Source organism: Schistocerca cancellata, chromosome 1 (assembly GCF_023864275.1).
Source record: "Schistocerca cancellata isolate TAMUIC-IGC-003103 chromosome 1, iqSchCanc2.1, whole genome shotgun sequence".
NCBI classification, from domain to species: domain Eukaryota; kingdom Metazoa; phylum Arthropoda; class Insecta; order Orthoptera; family Acrididae; genus Schistocerca; species Schistocerca cancellata.
This window is the reverse complement of record NC_064626.1, coordinates 350948317-350962757: the sequence shown is the minus strand read 5'-3', so window position 1 is coordinate 350962757 and position 14441 is coordinate 350948317.

Below are 14441 nucleotides of genomic sequence, written 5' to 3'. Positions count from 1 at the left end.
CCGCTGGAGACCGGTCGCACTTCGTGTCGCGTTGAAGGTTCCAGCTATGTTTTGGATTTGCGTGTTCTGTGAATGGCGCCCTCGTAGACACTGTTGGGTTTCGTCAAGTCGACAACATGGAATACTCGCAGCAGTCTGGGAAAAGCAAAAACTGCTGCAGGGCACTGGTCTTTACTGGGCTATTTTAATGATCAGCTTTCATGCAGTACCTCTTTCTCCCACATATCCCACTTCGTGATATTTCCATATTTCCATTTTCCTACAACTTACGTCAAAAAGCAGTTAAAAAATACGTGTTAAGCAAGACATTTGATACAGCGAGATTTAGTTGAAGGAGATTTGGTAAAAAATATCAAACAAATAAGTAACAATGTTGGTAGCTTGAATTAATTCTCGCTGTTGATGAAGAGAGGGCACTAGTTGTACTACTGCAGCGTAGCGGTGAGCGACACGACACCTATAGATCATAAATATCTTCAACATTTCGCGGCCCTGTCAGCAACTGTGTAAATATTAATTTAAATTTTAATAATTAATTTAGGTTTCAGTCGGGATAACCCAACCTTCTTCATAATAACAGTAACTACCACTATGGACAAACGGTAGTTACTGTTATTCTGAAGAAGGTTGGGTTATCCAGACTGAAAACTAGGTAAATTCTAGGTAAACGGTGCAACTGAGGCTGTTAATTATTAAAATTGAAACCTACAGAACAGTAGAAAAATTAGGCTTTCAGATCTGTGTGTCATTCCAGTGCAGTGAAAAGCATGTGCCTATTTACTGCCTTGTCGGGCAAGTCGGTTTTTGTACCTACAAAAAGACATTTGCAGGAAGTGTTACTCTATCTACATCTCAAGAAATCTTCTGCGGAAGGTCATCGTCTGCTAGTGGAGCCGTACGGAGGATACGCTCTGTCGGAAACAATGTGCAGAGGTTGGTTTCTACGATTCCAAGACAATGATTTTGAAGTGAGAGACAGAATGCGTCCTGGTCGGTGTGGTGTACCGTGACCTGTTGCAATCGGATCAAACGGTAAACACCGAACGCTACGAAGCACAATTGCCCAACTTGAATTGCGCACAAGACACAGTATGCTTAGAGACATGACGAAATCGTTCTGCTTCGTTACAGTGCCAAAACACTTGTTGCAAACCGTGGGAAGGGAACCTTGAAGGGACGTTGATGGGATGTCTTCTTCATCTACATCTACATCGATACTCTGCAAATCATATTTAAGTGTCTGGCAGAGGGTTCATCGAACCACCTTCACAACTCTCTATTATTCCATCTCGTATTGAGCGCGGAAAGAATGAACACCTATATCTTTCCGTACGAGCTCTGATTTCCCTTATTTTATCGTGGTGATCGTTCCGCCTTATATAGCTCGGTGTCAACAAAATATTTTCGAATTCGGAGGAGAAAGTTGGTCATTGGGATTTCGTGAGAAGATTCCGTTGCAACGAAAAGCGCCTTTCTTTTAATGATTTCCAGCCCAAAACCTGTATCATTTCTGTGACACTCTCCCCCATATTTCGCGATAATACAAAACGTGCTGCCTTTCTTTGATCTTTTTCGATGTACTCCGTCATTCCTACCTGGTAAGGATCCCACACCGTGCAGCAGTATTCTAAAAGAGGACGGACAAGCGTAGTGTAGGCAGTCTCCTTAGTAGGTCTAATGGTTCAAATGGCTCTGAGCACTATGGGACTTGACTTCGCAGGTTACCAGTCCCCTAGAACTTAGAACTACTTAAACCTAACTAACCTAAGGACATCACACACATCCATGCCCGAGACAGGATTCGAACCTGCGACCGTAGCGGTCGCGTGGTTCCAGTTTGTAGCGCCTAGAACCGCTTGGCCACTCCGGCCGGCTTAGTAGGTCTGTTACATTTTCAAAGTGTCCTGCCAATAAAACGCAGCCTTTGGTTAGCTTTCCCCACAACATTTTCTATGTGCTCTTTCCAGTTTAAGTTGTTCGTAATTGTAATACCTAGGTATTTAGCTGAATTTACGGCTTTTAGATTAGACTGATTTATCGTCTAACCGAAGCTTAACGGGTTCCGTTTAGAACTTATGTGGATGGCCTCACACTTTTCGTTATTTATGGTCAACTGCCACTTTTCACACCATTCAGATATTTTTTTATAAATCGTTTTGCACTTTGTTTTGATCTTCTGATGACTTTATTAGTCGATAAACGACAGTGTCATCTGCACACAACCGAAGACGGCTGCTCAGATTGTCTCCCAAATCGTTTATATAGATAAGGAACAGCAAAAGACCTATAACACTACCTTGCAGAACGCCTGAAATCACTTCTGTTTCACTCGATGACTTTCCGTCAGTTACTACGAACTGTGACCCATTCCGCTATATGCACCAGACATTGATCCCTCCGATTACCATTTGTTTCGGTCCATACAGCAGGGTTCTTCTTGAAATGGAAATGTCGTTTGGCTAGGGCCTCCCGCGGGTAGACCGTTCGCCTGGTGCAGGTCTTTCGATTTGACGCCACTTCGGCGACCTGCGCGTCGATGGGAATGAAATGATGATGATTAGGACAACAGATCACCCAGTCCCTGAGCGGAGAAAATCTCCGACCCAGCCGGGAATCGATCCCGGGCCCTTGGGATTGACAGTCTGTCACGCTGACCACTCAGCTACCGGGGCGGACAGAGTTCTTCTTAACAACGCTTCACAATTTTTAAAGCTCCCGAAAACTGGCTACATGTGTGGATTACCTCAAAATATCTTATGTTTATTACCCGAAAAGTGGAAAAAGGTTCTAGTTGCTGAAGAACACTACTTTCAATTAGTTATATCGTTCTGCTAAAATAAACAAGTCCAACAAACAGCAAGGATTAATTAAAGTACTCAATAATACATGTATCATTTCATATAACATTTCCACGTTAGGTTTTTTTTAACCTAACTCCTTAACCTCTGCAATGTCTATTAACATTAACACCTTACCTTCTTTCTGAGGTCAGAATCTCAGTCACTGCAGATGAATACTGAATCAGTTTCTCATGCTATCATCTGGGAAGTTGCGGTCCAAAAAATCGGAGTCCAACATCGTCATGTTGTTAGCTGATAGGGTGTCTATTGTCATATAATGAAACAATGCAGGTATACGGTGTGTACTTATTATTAAATAACTGTCTTCGAAAACAGTATTGCACGCTAGGGAAAACAGAGTACGATAGCGCTTTTTGAAACTGACTGGCCTTATATTCGGATGAATCTAGCCATCCTGATTTGGTTTCCAGTGATTTCCCCAAATTATTTCAGGCAAATGACGAGGTAGTTCCTTGTACACGGCCACGGCCGACTACCTGTCGCATCGTTCTCAAATTACATCTGTAAGTACGTAAATGCCTGTGTATATGAATTATCTATTTTTGTTGTTCTTAAATTGTAATATCACGCCATTTTGATACCCTTGAAAAGTGTTCCGAGGATGACTGAAGCTACTACTACAACTATTACTACCACTGCTACTAGAACTCTCTATAACTTAAGTATTTCAGCCTGTATGTGTCCCTGCAGTCTTTTCAATATACCGTTCCTTCCAGAGGTTAGTTGACTATAAGGCGCAGTCAAATGAAAACGAAACAGATGGAAAAAGAAGTAAACTGGACCGCCACATGGTTGCCAAGATTGTTTCGAGTACGCTCCAGACGTTTCGCTGAGAATATCTTATGCATCCTTCAAACAGTTGCATGGGGGCTAATTATATATTATGCAAATAATTTTAATTTTTGTCGCTGTTTATCCGGTTACGCAGTCTCGTAACCGGTTGGTCCTGACTGGTATTAGTACGCAATCTGACTGCATAGAATAACAACAAAGAATGAAAGAAAACTTCCGTTAACACAATTAATTAATTAAGTCCCCAGCAACTATAAAAGCTACGAAATAACAAAGCACAAATGTAACTGTTCTGTGTGTGGAAGTGTGATTCAACGTACACATCTGGCATGGTTCTTCCTCAATACGACAAGATGCTTTAAATGCCGTCTACAATGAAGTAATTTAAAAAAAACAAAAATACTATAATTGTACATAGAAACCAAAATTACACTCTAATAAATGAACACAAGCCAGATGCTTTTTTGACTGAACCTGTGACCAAGAGACATTGTTAGTTAGGACATTTGAAATAAAAAAATTTTCTTTACCTTCATATATATTGACGAAACATACACTCTGATCATTACAACATCCGCAATCGAACAGCATCGGCTGTCTAGCCCATCAGAACAACTGCACACAACATGCTCACAACTAGTCACGGCTACATCAGAACTCCTGCTGCCCACGGCAACTTCTCAACAAGCACTCTCCACGACGACTTCTCAACAAGCACTCTCCACTACAACTTCTCAACAAGCACTGCCAGTGGAGGCGGCTGAATAATACTCTTTGGCGCAATCTCTGGCGCTGTGACTCAGTGTAGCCACCTTTCATATGCCCCTCCTCCACGGGCTAGAATTTGATGGTATTTTTGCCAGCATTGGTGGTGAAAATACCACCAAATTCGTCCAAAAAATACAGACAAAAATTAAAAAGTAATATTAATAAGTAAATATCACATAACTAAATAAATTTTGGCTTTGCACTGACCCTTCAATAACCTAATATATAAAATACAGTAAAGAATACAAATGCTTGCATACATATGATTTTACATAATAGTTTACACAAGTATCATGTGGTTAAACAATTCAATCAATAGCGTCAGCAATGACGAATAGGTGCAGGGGTAAGAGTCTCATAACATCTCATAAACAGTAAACACAAAAAAATCAGTTTATACAAATATTCACATAAAATCCTTTCAATAGTTCAATAAACAAGCAGGACTCCTCAGAGTAGTTGACAGTTCCAACAGTAGCACCCAGCAATGATCAACAGGTGCAAATAGCAGTCTCATAACATTTCATCAGCAGTATTTAAACAGCTCCAACAGTGGCACCCAGGAATGTTGAACAGATGCAGACACCAACAAGTGACATCATTTCAGTAGTAGCTCCACCAGTGGCACCCAGCAATTTTGAGCAGGTGTAGGCTGCAACAAATGACATCATCTCAGTAGAAGCAGTCCATCAGTGGCACCTAGCAATGTTGAACAGGTGCAGACACCAACAAGTGACATCATTTCAGTAGAAGCAGTCCATCAGTGGCACCTAGCAATGTTGAACAGGTGCAGACACCATCAAGTGACAACATTTCAGTAGAAGCAGTTCCATCAGTGGCACCTAGCAATGTTGAACAGGTGCAGACACCAACAAGTGACATCATTTCAATAGAAGCAGTTCCATCAGTGGCATCCAGCAATGTTGAACAGGTGCAGACACCAACAAGTGACATTATTTCAGTAGAAGCAGTCCATCAGTGGCACCCAGTAATGTTGAACAGGTGCAGACAGCAACAAGTGACATTATTTCAATAGAAGCAGTTCCAACAGTGGCACCCATCAATGTTGAGCAAGTGCAGGTAACAGTCCATAATATTCACTATCACTAATCAAACAGTTCATCAGAGCTTATCAGCAGAAATTAAACATTTCCAAGCGGCACCCACCAATGTTAATACATGTAAGCACGAACAACAGTTTAAATGCACACAATTGCTTTTACAAAATTATTATCAATGCTCTTACACTAATTATACAAATTACAATAAACACACAAATGGTATCAGATAATTGTCATATTAACGATTACAAATACACAAATCCCAGTAAACCTATAATATTTATGGGTGTCAGTGCAGGCCACAACAAACAAGTAAAGTAATATTTAGGAGATAGGTCGGTACAATTATTTGGATTAGGAAAGGAAAACACACAAAACACACTCACTCATATCTCATCCACATATTAAGTACTACTGTGTAATTGAATAGTGTTAACTGTGTAAATGCAATTCTGTCAAAATTTGATGCTCAATATGTGTATCAAGTAGTAGTGGTAACAGTGTATAACAGTCAATTATAGTTAGTCAATGTCATAGTCATCATGTCAAGACCAATGTTTGCCAAGCCAAATCAAATGTACGGTTGCTGAACAACTGTCAGTGTGCCAAGATATGTAATTACTTCCTCTCTCCAAAAAAAGTATATACTGCTTATTGATTTAACAAGGTGTGTGTGTAGACAATCTTCTTTCCACTTGAGTGGTCTAGTCTGCCATCTTCATCCTCCTTGTTCCATATAGACCAACAAAAAAAAAAAAAAAAAATGCTCCTCACTTACTTCACCTCTTATCCACCAAAACTCCAATAATCATCATCATCACATAATCTTAATACTTCAATAATACCTCTTACGTCGATACATATAAACCTTATCATAAATATCATTTACCTTACCTCTTGTCCACCAAAACTCCAATAATCATCAACTTCACACAATCTCAATACCTCAATAATACCTCTTCAATACGTCGATACATATAAACCTTATCACCAGTATCATTTCACTTCCATAACAACTCTTTCCTCTAGTCAGTCTCCTCGAACAAGTACAGATAAAAACCTAGTGCAAACTTCAATTCATCATCCCATACAATCCGAAGACACAATGTCCACACACAACCTCTGTGTAATCCATCTGACCCAAATCTTCTACTCATTATGAATTATAAAATACATTTTGGTTACCTTGTCCATCATTAAATAAAAGAAATGCATACACGACCTCTAACAGCCTTTAGTTCGAATAACTTTCAGTAAGTAAGTACGAGTACGGAGTGTGAATGATCGTAATATTTCACAGTGTGTACACCACTTCAAGAATCATGGCAAAACAGAAGCAAACATGTGGAGTATTTTTTGTGTCAAGTGTCACTTGCTATTTCAATTGCTCGCGAAGAATGCAGTGTAATAACTCTCAATGGTCTAAACCTAGTGTTGGTATGTCATGTTGTTAGCTTCCTTTCTATTAGCATAAATTTATATAGCTTCCATAGAACCTCCAGCTCATGTGACTTCAATGAAGTTTCTTGTACCAATGTCGTTCGTAGAATTATAGCAGTTCATTTTCTTATCTTAAAATATAAGGCAATGAGCGTAAGCAAAACATGCAATAGCGAGTAAATATACCAGTAGAGAACAGAATGTCAACAAGTGGATGCAGCACAATCCCTATAACGAGGCTCTGCCAAGCGAACAATCTATAATTAATACCATAGTGTGACCTAAACTCAATGTTCGTACACAGTACATCAGCATTTCTATATACCAAATTAAAGAGTAGTTATGACAACAAAACAGAAATATGTAAATATGCAATCCATACGCAAAGCAGCAAATATATATCTTACATAATAAACAGGTCATTAGCATCACATCAGCATAAGCAAATAAATGTTCATATGTAATCTTAATAAGTAAACATGAAGGTGCAAGCAGATAAATCACAAAGTATAACTTACATACATAACCATATCAGTACAATTAATCAGGTGACAATTATAATTTAAATAAATAGGCACAGCAGGCACATAATAAAAAAATATGACATCAGTGAAAAAGCACAGCAGCCAAGCGATGCATAATATACATAATTAACCACCCTGTTCATTAATCAATCATTGTCAAAATCAGTTAACACAAAGTATAAATCACGTAATCGCGAGCAGAAAATTACGTCTAAAGTACGTTCCTAAGTGGAAATATGTTTCCTGAAAAATAAACTCAATTAATAGTTACCTTTTTAGTTTATTACTTTCTTCTTCAAAATTACATTCTTCCTAAAATTTTCTCGATAGCAAGTCCTCTTAACGTCGGTCACACACAGAATTTACCTGAAGTTCTTAAATATTTTATACAACCGTATCCTGAAAAATACTGAACGTTAATAACATAATTTATCAAGTCACTATAGCTATATACTGAATTTATTCGGAGAAATTAGACTGTGTATTTGTTTACGGCTGTCAGTGCATTCGCACTGAGCGCTCGATCAGCTGTAGGTACGCGTGACGTAGGAAGTAATTGTTTGCGGTCAACGACTGCCTTGTGCGGCGCGCAGACTTGACTGTTGCTTTGACTATGTGCCGCCGCCGGAACACGGCGCGGTATCCTTGTACTCTCTGTGTGTTTACGTGTAACTGTTAGTTTCTCAAAAGTATGTCATTCCACAAAAATTTTAACGTTCGACATATGATGTATTCCCTTAGAGCGCCGAGATTTAAGAGTTTCTACTTCGACAGTGTTATCATGAATAATTTTGCGAACTCTATATGGACCGTTATAAAGCAGAAAAAATTTGCGACACAAGCCTTTTCCTTTGGAGGCAAACGATTAGAGTTAATTAACACCTTTTGACCAACTGACAAGAGTTTTAAACGACCAGGATGTTTAGCTGATTTCTCTCTTCTAGCAGCCGCAGATGCAATATTTTGTAGAGCCAGATTCACAACTTCAGAATGCCGCAGTTTCCGTGTAGGCGGAAAAGGAACGATTTCAGAAATGTGATTTGTCGGTGCTTTATTTTTTAATATCAATATAGGCGGTAAAGAAGTTGAATCATTAGGGAGTTCATTCAGAATGTTTTGAAAAATATGAAGATACTGATCCCACGTTCTGTGAGTCTGGTGACAGTAAAGACGACACAATTTATTGATTTCCTTCATCCATCTCTCTGAAGCGTTAGATTGAGGGTGAAAAAGTGAAATGACAACTGGTTTAATCTTACGACGCCGCAGAGTACGAAGCCAAATTTTAGAACGAAACTGTGATCCATTATCTGATATAACTTTATCAACATGACCCACTTCTTTAAGAAAATGTTTGATGATAGTATTAGATACTGAACGAGCTGTTGCTTTGCGTAAAGGTGTAAAACACACATTTTGATGTCAATTCCACTGCTACCAAAATGTACGCAAAACCATTAGTAGAACGAACCTCCGCCACACACCGTCAGGTGGCTTGCGGAGTATGGATGTAGATGTAGATGTAGACCGAACAAATCGACTGCAGCCATGTCCTTTAATTTCGCTGGAATGATAGAAAACAACGGGGCTCTGTGAGAAATAGTTGGCGGCTTAGCCTTTTGACATAATTTGCATTTGGCAAGAACAAATCGAATACGTTTTTCCATGTTACTGAAGTAGCAATTTTCTCGTAATTTATGAAAGCATTTTCTGGGACCAAAGTGTGCATAACTGAAATGTGTATACCAAATCAATTTATTAACCCACTCATCAGGAATGCAAACTAACCAAACAGAGTTATCAACCGATTTTCGTTTAAAAAGAATATCATTGCGAACTAAATAATACTGTCTAATCGCTACGCTTTCCTTTCTCCTCCACTTCTCTTTAATGTCCTTCCAGATTGGATCCTTATTTTGCTCCTTAGCGATGTCCTGGAGCGAAGATGAAATAAAATTCTCAAACGCAATACCTTGAATATACATCAAACAGTAATTGTTTTCTTTGCAGTCCTCCTCAGCACTTTGTTTCAAACCCATAGGTGCACGTGATAAAGCATCAGCAATAATATTTGAAGAACCCTGTATGTAAACAATACTAAAATCAAATTCCTGTAGATACAGCGCCCATCGTGACAATCTTCCATGTGTTAATTTTGCTGACATAAGAAATTCTAGAGCTCGATGATCGGTGTAAACCTTAGTATGTCTGCCATACAAAAAGATGCGAAATTTTGTGAAAGCCCATACAACAGCCAAAGCCTCAAGTTCCGTAATCGAATAATTCTTTTCTGATTTAGAGAGAACACGACTTCCAAATGCAATAGTTTTCTGTACTACAACGCCGTTTTCTTCTATCTCTTGAAATAAGTGTGCACCTAGGCCTTTGTATTATGAGTCCGTCGCCAAACAAAAATCTTTAGATAAATCCGGATGTGAAAGAAGTGGAGCAGAAACTAAAGCATCACGAAGTTGTTCAAATTCTGATTGAGCTTCCTCATCCCAACACCAATTAGAATTCTTTCCAGATAGTTCACATAAATGAGGTGTAGCCAAATCGTCCAATCTAACAAAGCGTCTAAGAAAATTACAGACACCAAGGAAACTACGAACATCACGTTTTTTTAGTAGGATCAGCATAATTACGAATAGCGTCTAGTTTCTCTGGATCAGGAAGAATACCTTCTGTAGAAATAATATGACCAAGAAATTTCACATGAGAACGACCAAATTCAGATTTTTTCAAGTTCACTGTAATGCCAACTCTTGCAAAAATACGTAATAATGAATCCAAAATTTTGTTATGCTCACTCCAAGAACGTTTAGCAATAAGAATATCGTCAACATATGAAGTAATATTGTCACGAAGATAAACAGGTAAAATTTCCTTTAAACTACGAATGAACGCTGCAGAAGATATAGTAAGTCCAAACGGTAATTTCCGAAATCACTTTTCGGTAAAATAGTCATATCCGGTTATTTTTTACCGACTCTCTAGATAGATTGATAGTTGAAGAGTTGTTTTGATAGATACAAAGAATAGTAAAAGAATAGGCAGCAGTGCAGAAAACTAAAAGGGAAATAGCACCACTACAGCTCGGGGCCCTGTGCACGCTACTGCACATATTCACTTAGTGTAGCGAATCCCCTGAGGACATTAATAGCCGCACATAAATTCCAGTTTGTGACTTAGTGGCCAATTTGGTGGAAGTGCGTACATAAATTGATCTAACCATGAACATGGATGTATGTCGTTCTTAGAATTGCGAAAGATCTTAAATTTCCGAACAGTTAAGAAGTGTTTATAGTCAAAGTTTTCTCCCCGTGGCGACAAAGACCTACCGCGTCTGTCCCAGTCCGAATGTCGATTATTGTCAAGTTCGCGCGCCTGGCGCTCTCTTGTTGCATCTCGTAAATGAAACAAATTATTTTCTTCAAACCCCTCTGCTATCTGTGATTCTAAATTTCTTCTGCTGTCTTTTCCTACGATTTCGCCTTCAATTTGTTTGACTTGCTTTCGTAATGCCTCAAATTCCCTTTTAACGCGTTCATTAAATTTTCCCTGATTTTCAACATGCTTATTTATGTTCTGGTACTCTTCTGTTTCTGCAAATGGCAATGGAGCTGTATCATCTGAATCTCTGTCCCCATTTAAACTAATACTTGTCAATTTATCTGCAATCTCCTCAACTCTTTCCGGTAAGTCACCTATTTGTTCTTTCTGTTTATTTACGTCTTCCGTAGGTGTCGCGACTCGGGCTTCAGTATTGACACATTTAGTAGTTAACTGTTCATACTGTTGTGTTAGGTTATTTATTTTGTCATTTGGTACGGATTCCTCGATTCTTTCAAGTATTTCTTCCTTATCGTGTGTACGTTGTAAATTTAACTCTGAAAATTTTTGTACTATTACGCGATCTCTTTCTTCCTGTTCTCTACCCTGTTCCTTTTGTCTGATTTCTATTGAAATTAATCTATTATTGTGAGCATTCAAAGTCGGTTGTACTTCTTCTCCAATTTCTTTCTTTAATTCATGTTTCATGTTTTTGAAACATGTCCCTATTCGTGAGTCTAACCGTGTTGCCAGTGTTCCCATCTCTGTTTTTAATTCAGATCTTAACTGTGTTTCCATTGTTCCCATATCAGTTTCTAACCGTGTTGCCACTGTTTTTAATTCAGATCCTAACTGTGATCCCAGTGAGTCTAACCGTGCTTCCATTGTTCCTATTTGTGAGTCTAACCGTGATCCCAAATTTAATATTGCACTCGTCAACTGCTGCATATTAACTTGTTCGAAATTCTTTTCGCCCCTAACATTTCCCGTAAAACTAACTTCCTTCGTCATAGCATCTGTGTTCGATACTATTCCAGAATCTTCTGTCGTTAATCTCGTATTCTGAAAATTTTTTTATTGTGAAAAATTTTGAACTGGTTCCGGACTATTTTCCCGACTTATTAAATTGTTTTCTACTTCATTATTCATCATACTGTTCTCCTGTGTTGGCGAGTTCGCCATGTTAACAATTTCGTCATTCTCACTATCCATTATTTCTGCCTTTTTCATCGATCGCGTAATCATTTACAAAACATACAAAACTCGTCACTATACGAAAATTACACACAATATAACACTTTATCACCAACAATACCAGTCACACGAAATCCGACAAACACGCCTAACGAACAATTAAAACCTTCACAATTGTACAAAATTGTCAAACCCGTATACAAGACATCAAAAATTAAATTCTGCCAAAATATCACTAAACGAATGACAAGACAACTACAAATGCTCAGTTACCAAATCTACACATGCAATATAGACTACAATTACTAAACTACAAATTACTTCAACAATACTACTGTCTGCTATTTTTACTATCAGAAGATTCCAAGGGCGATCCGAAGCAGCGGTCGCCACGTCTATGGGGGCTTAATTATATATAATGCAAATAATTTTAATTTTTGTTGCTGTTTGTCCGGTTACGCAGTCTCATAACCGGTTGGCCCTGACTGGTATTAGTACGTAATCTGACTGCATAGAATAACAACAAAGAATGAAAGAAAACTTCCGTTAACACAATTAATTAACTAAGTCCCCAGCAACTATAAAAGCTACGAAATAACAAAGCACAAATGTAACTGTTCTGTGTGTGGAAGTGTGATTCAACGTACACATCTGCCACGGTTCTTCCTCAATACGACAAGATGCTTTAAACGCCGTCTACAATGAAGTAATTTAAAAAAACCAAAAATACTATAATTGCACATAGAAACCAAAATTACACTCTAATACATGAACACAAGCCAGATGCTTTTTTGACTGAACCTGTGACCAAGAGACATTGTTAGTTAGGACATTTGAAATAAAAAAATTTTTTTTACCTTCATATATATTGACGAAACATACACGCTGATCATTACAACATCCGCAATCGAACAACATCGGCTGTCTAGCCCATCAGAACAACTGCACACAACATGCTCACAACTAGTCACGGCTACATCAGAGCTCCTGCTGCCCACGGCAACTTCTCAACAAGCACTCTCCACGACGACTTCTCAACAAGCATTCTCCACTACAACTTCTCAACAAGCACTGCCAGTGGAGGCGGCTGAATAATACTCTTTGGCGCAATCTCTGGCGCTGTGACTCAGTGTAGCCACCTTTCATAGTCCCGATAACTCCCCATGCGATTTCCATATTTTTGTAGCTCTGAAGAAAGATACACTACTGGCCATTAAAATTGCTACACCAAGAAGAAATGCAGATGATAAACGGGTATTCATTGTACAAATATATTATACTAGAACTGACATGTGATTACATTTTCATGCAATTTGGGTGCATAGATTCTGAGAAATCAGTACCCAGAACAACCACCTCTGGCCGTAATAACGGCCTTGATACGCCTGAGCATTGAGTCAAACAGAGCTTGGATGGCGTATACAGGTACAGCTGCCCATGCAGCTTCAACACGATACCACAGTTCATCAAGTGTAGTGACGCGTATTGTGACGAGCCAGTTGCTCGGCCACCATTGACTAGACGTTTTCAATTGGTGAGAGATCTGGAGAATGTGCTGGCCAGGGCAGCAGTCGAACATTTTCTGTATCCAGAAAGGCCCGTACACCATGCGGTCGTGCATTATCCTGCTGAAATGTAGCGTTTCTCAGGGATCGAATGAAGGGTAGAGCCACGGGTCGTAACACATCTGAAATGTAACGTCCACTGTTCAAAGTGCCGTCAATGCGAACAAAAGGTGACCGAGACGAGTAACCAATGGCACCCGATACCATCACGCCGGGTGATATGCCTGTATGGCTATGACGAAAACACGCTTTCAATGTGCCTTCCCCGCGATGTCGCCAAACACGGATGCGACCATCATGATGCTGTAAACAGAACCTCGATTCATCCGAAAAAATGACGTTTTGCCATTCGTGCACCCAGGTTAGCCGTTGAGTACACCATCGTAGGCGCTCCTGTCTGTGATCCAGCGTCAAGGGTAACTGCAGCCATGGTCCCCGAGCTAATAGGCCATGCTGCTGCAAACGTCGTCGAACTGTTCGTGCAGATGGTTCTTGTCTTGCAAACGTCCCCATCTGTTGACTCAGGGATCGAGACGTCGTTGCACGATCCGTTACAGCCAAGCGGATAAGATACCTCTCATCTCGACTGCTAGTGATACGAGGCCGTTGGGATGCAGCACGGCGTTCCGTATTACCCTCCTGAACCCACCGATTCCATATTCTGCTAATAGTCATTGGATCTCGACCAACGCGAGCAGCAATGTCGCGATACGATAAACCGCAATCGCGATAGGCTACAATCCGACCTTTATCAAAGTCGGAAACGTGATGGTAGGCATTTCTCTTCCTTACACGAGGCATCACAACAACGTTTCACCAGGCAACGCCGGTCAACTGCTGTTTTTGTATGAGAAATCGGTTGGAAACTCGCCTCATGTCGGCACTTTGTAGGTGTCGCCACCG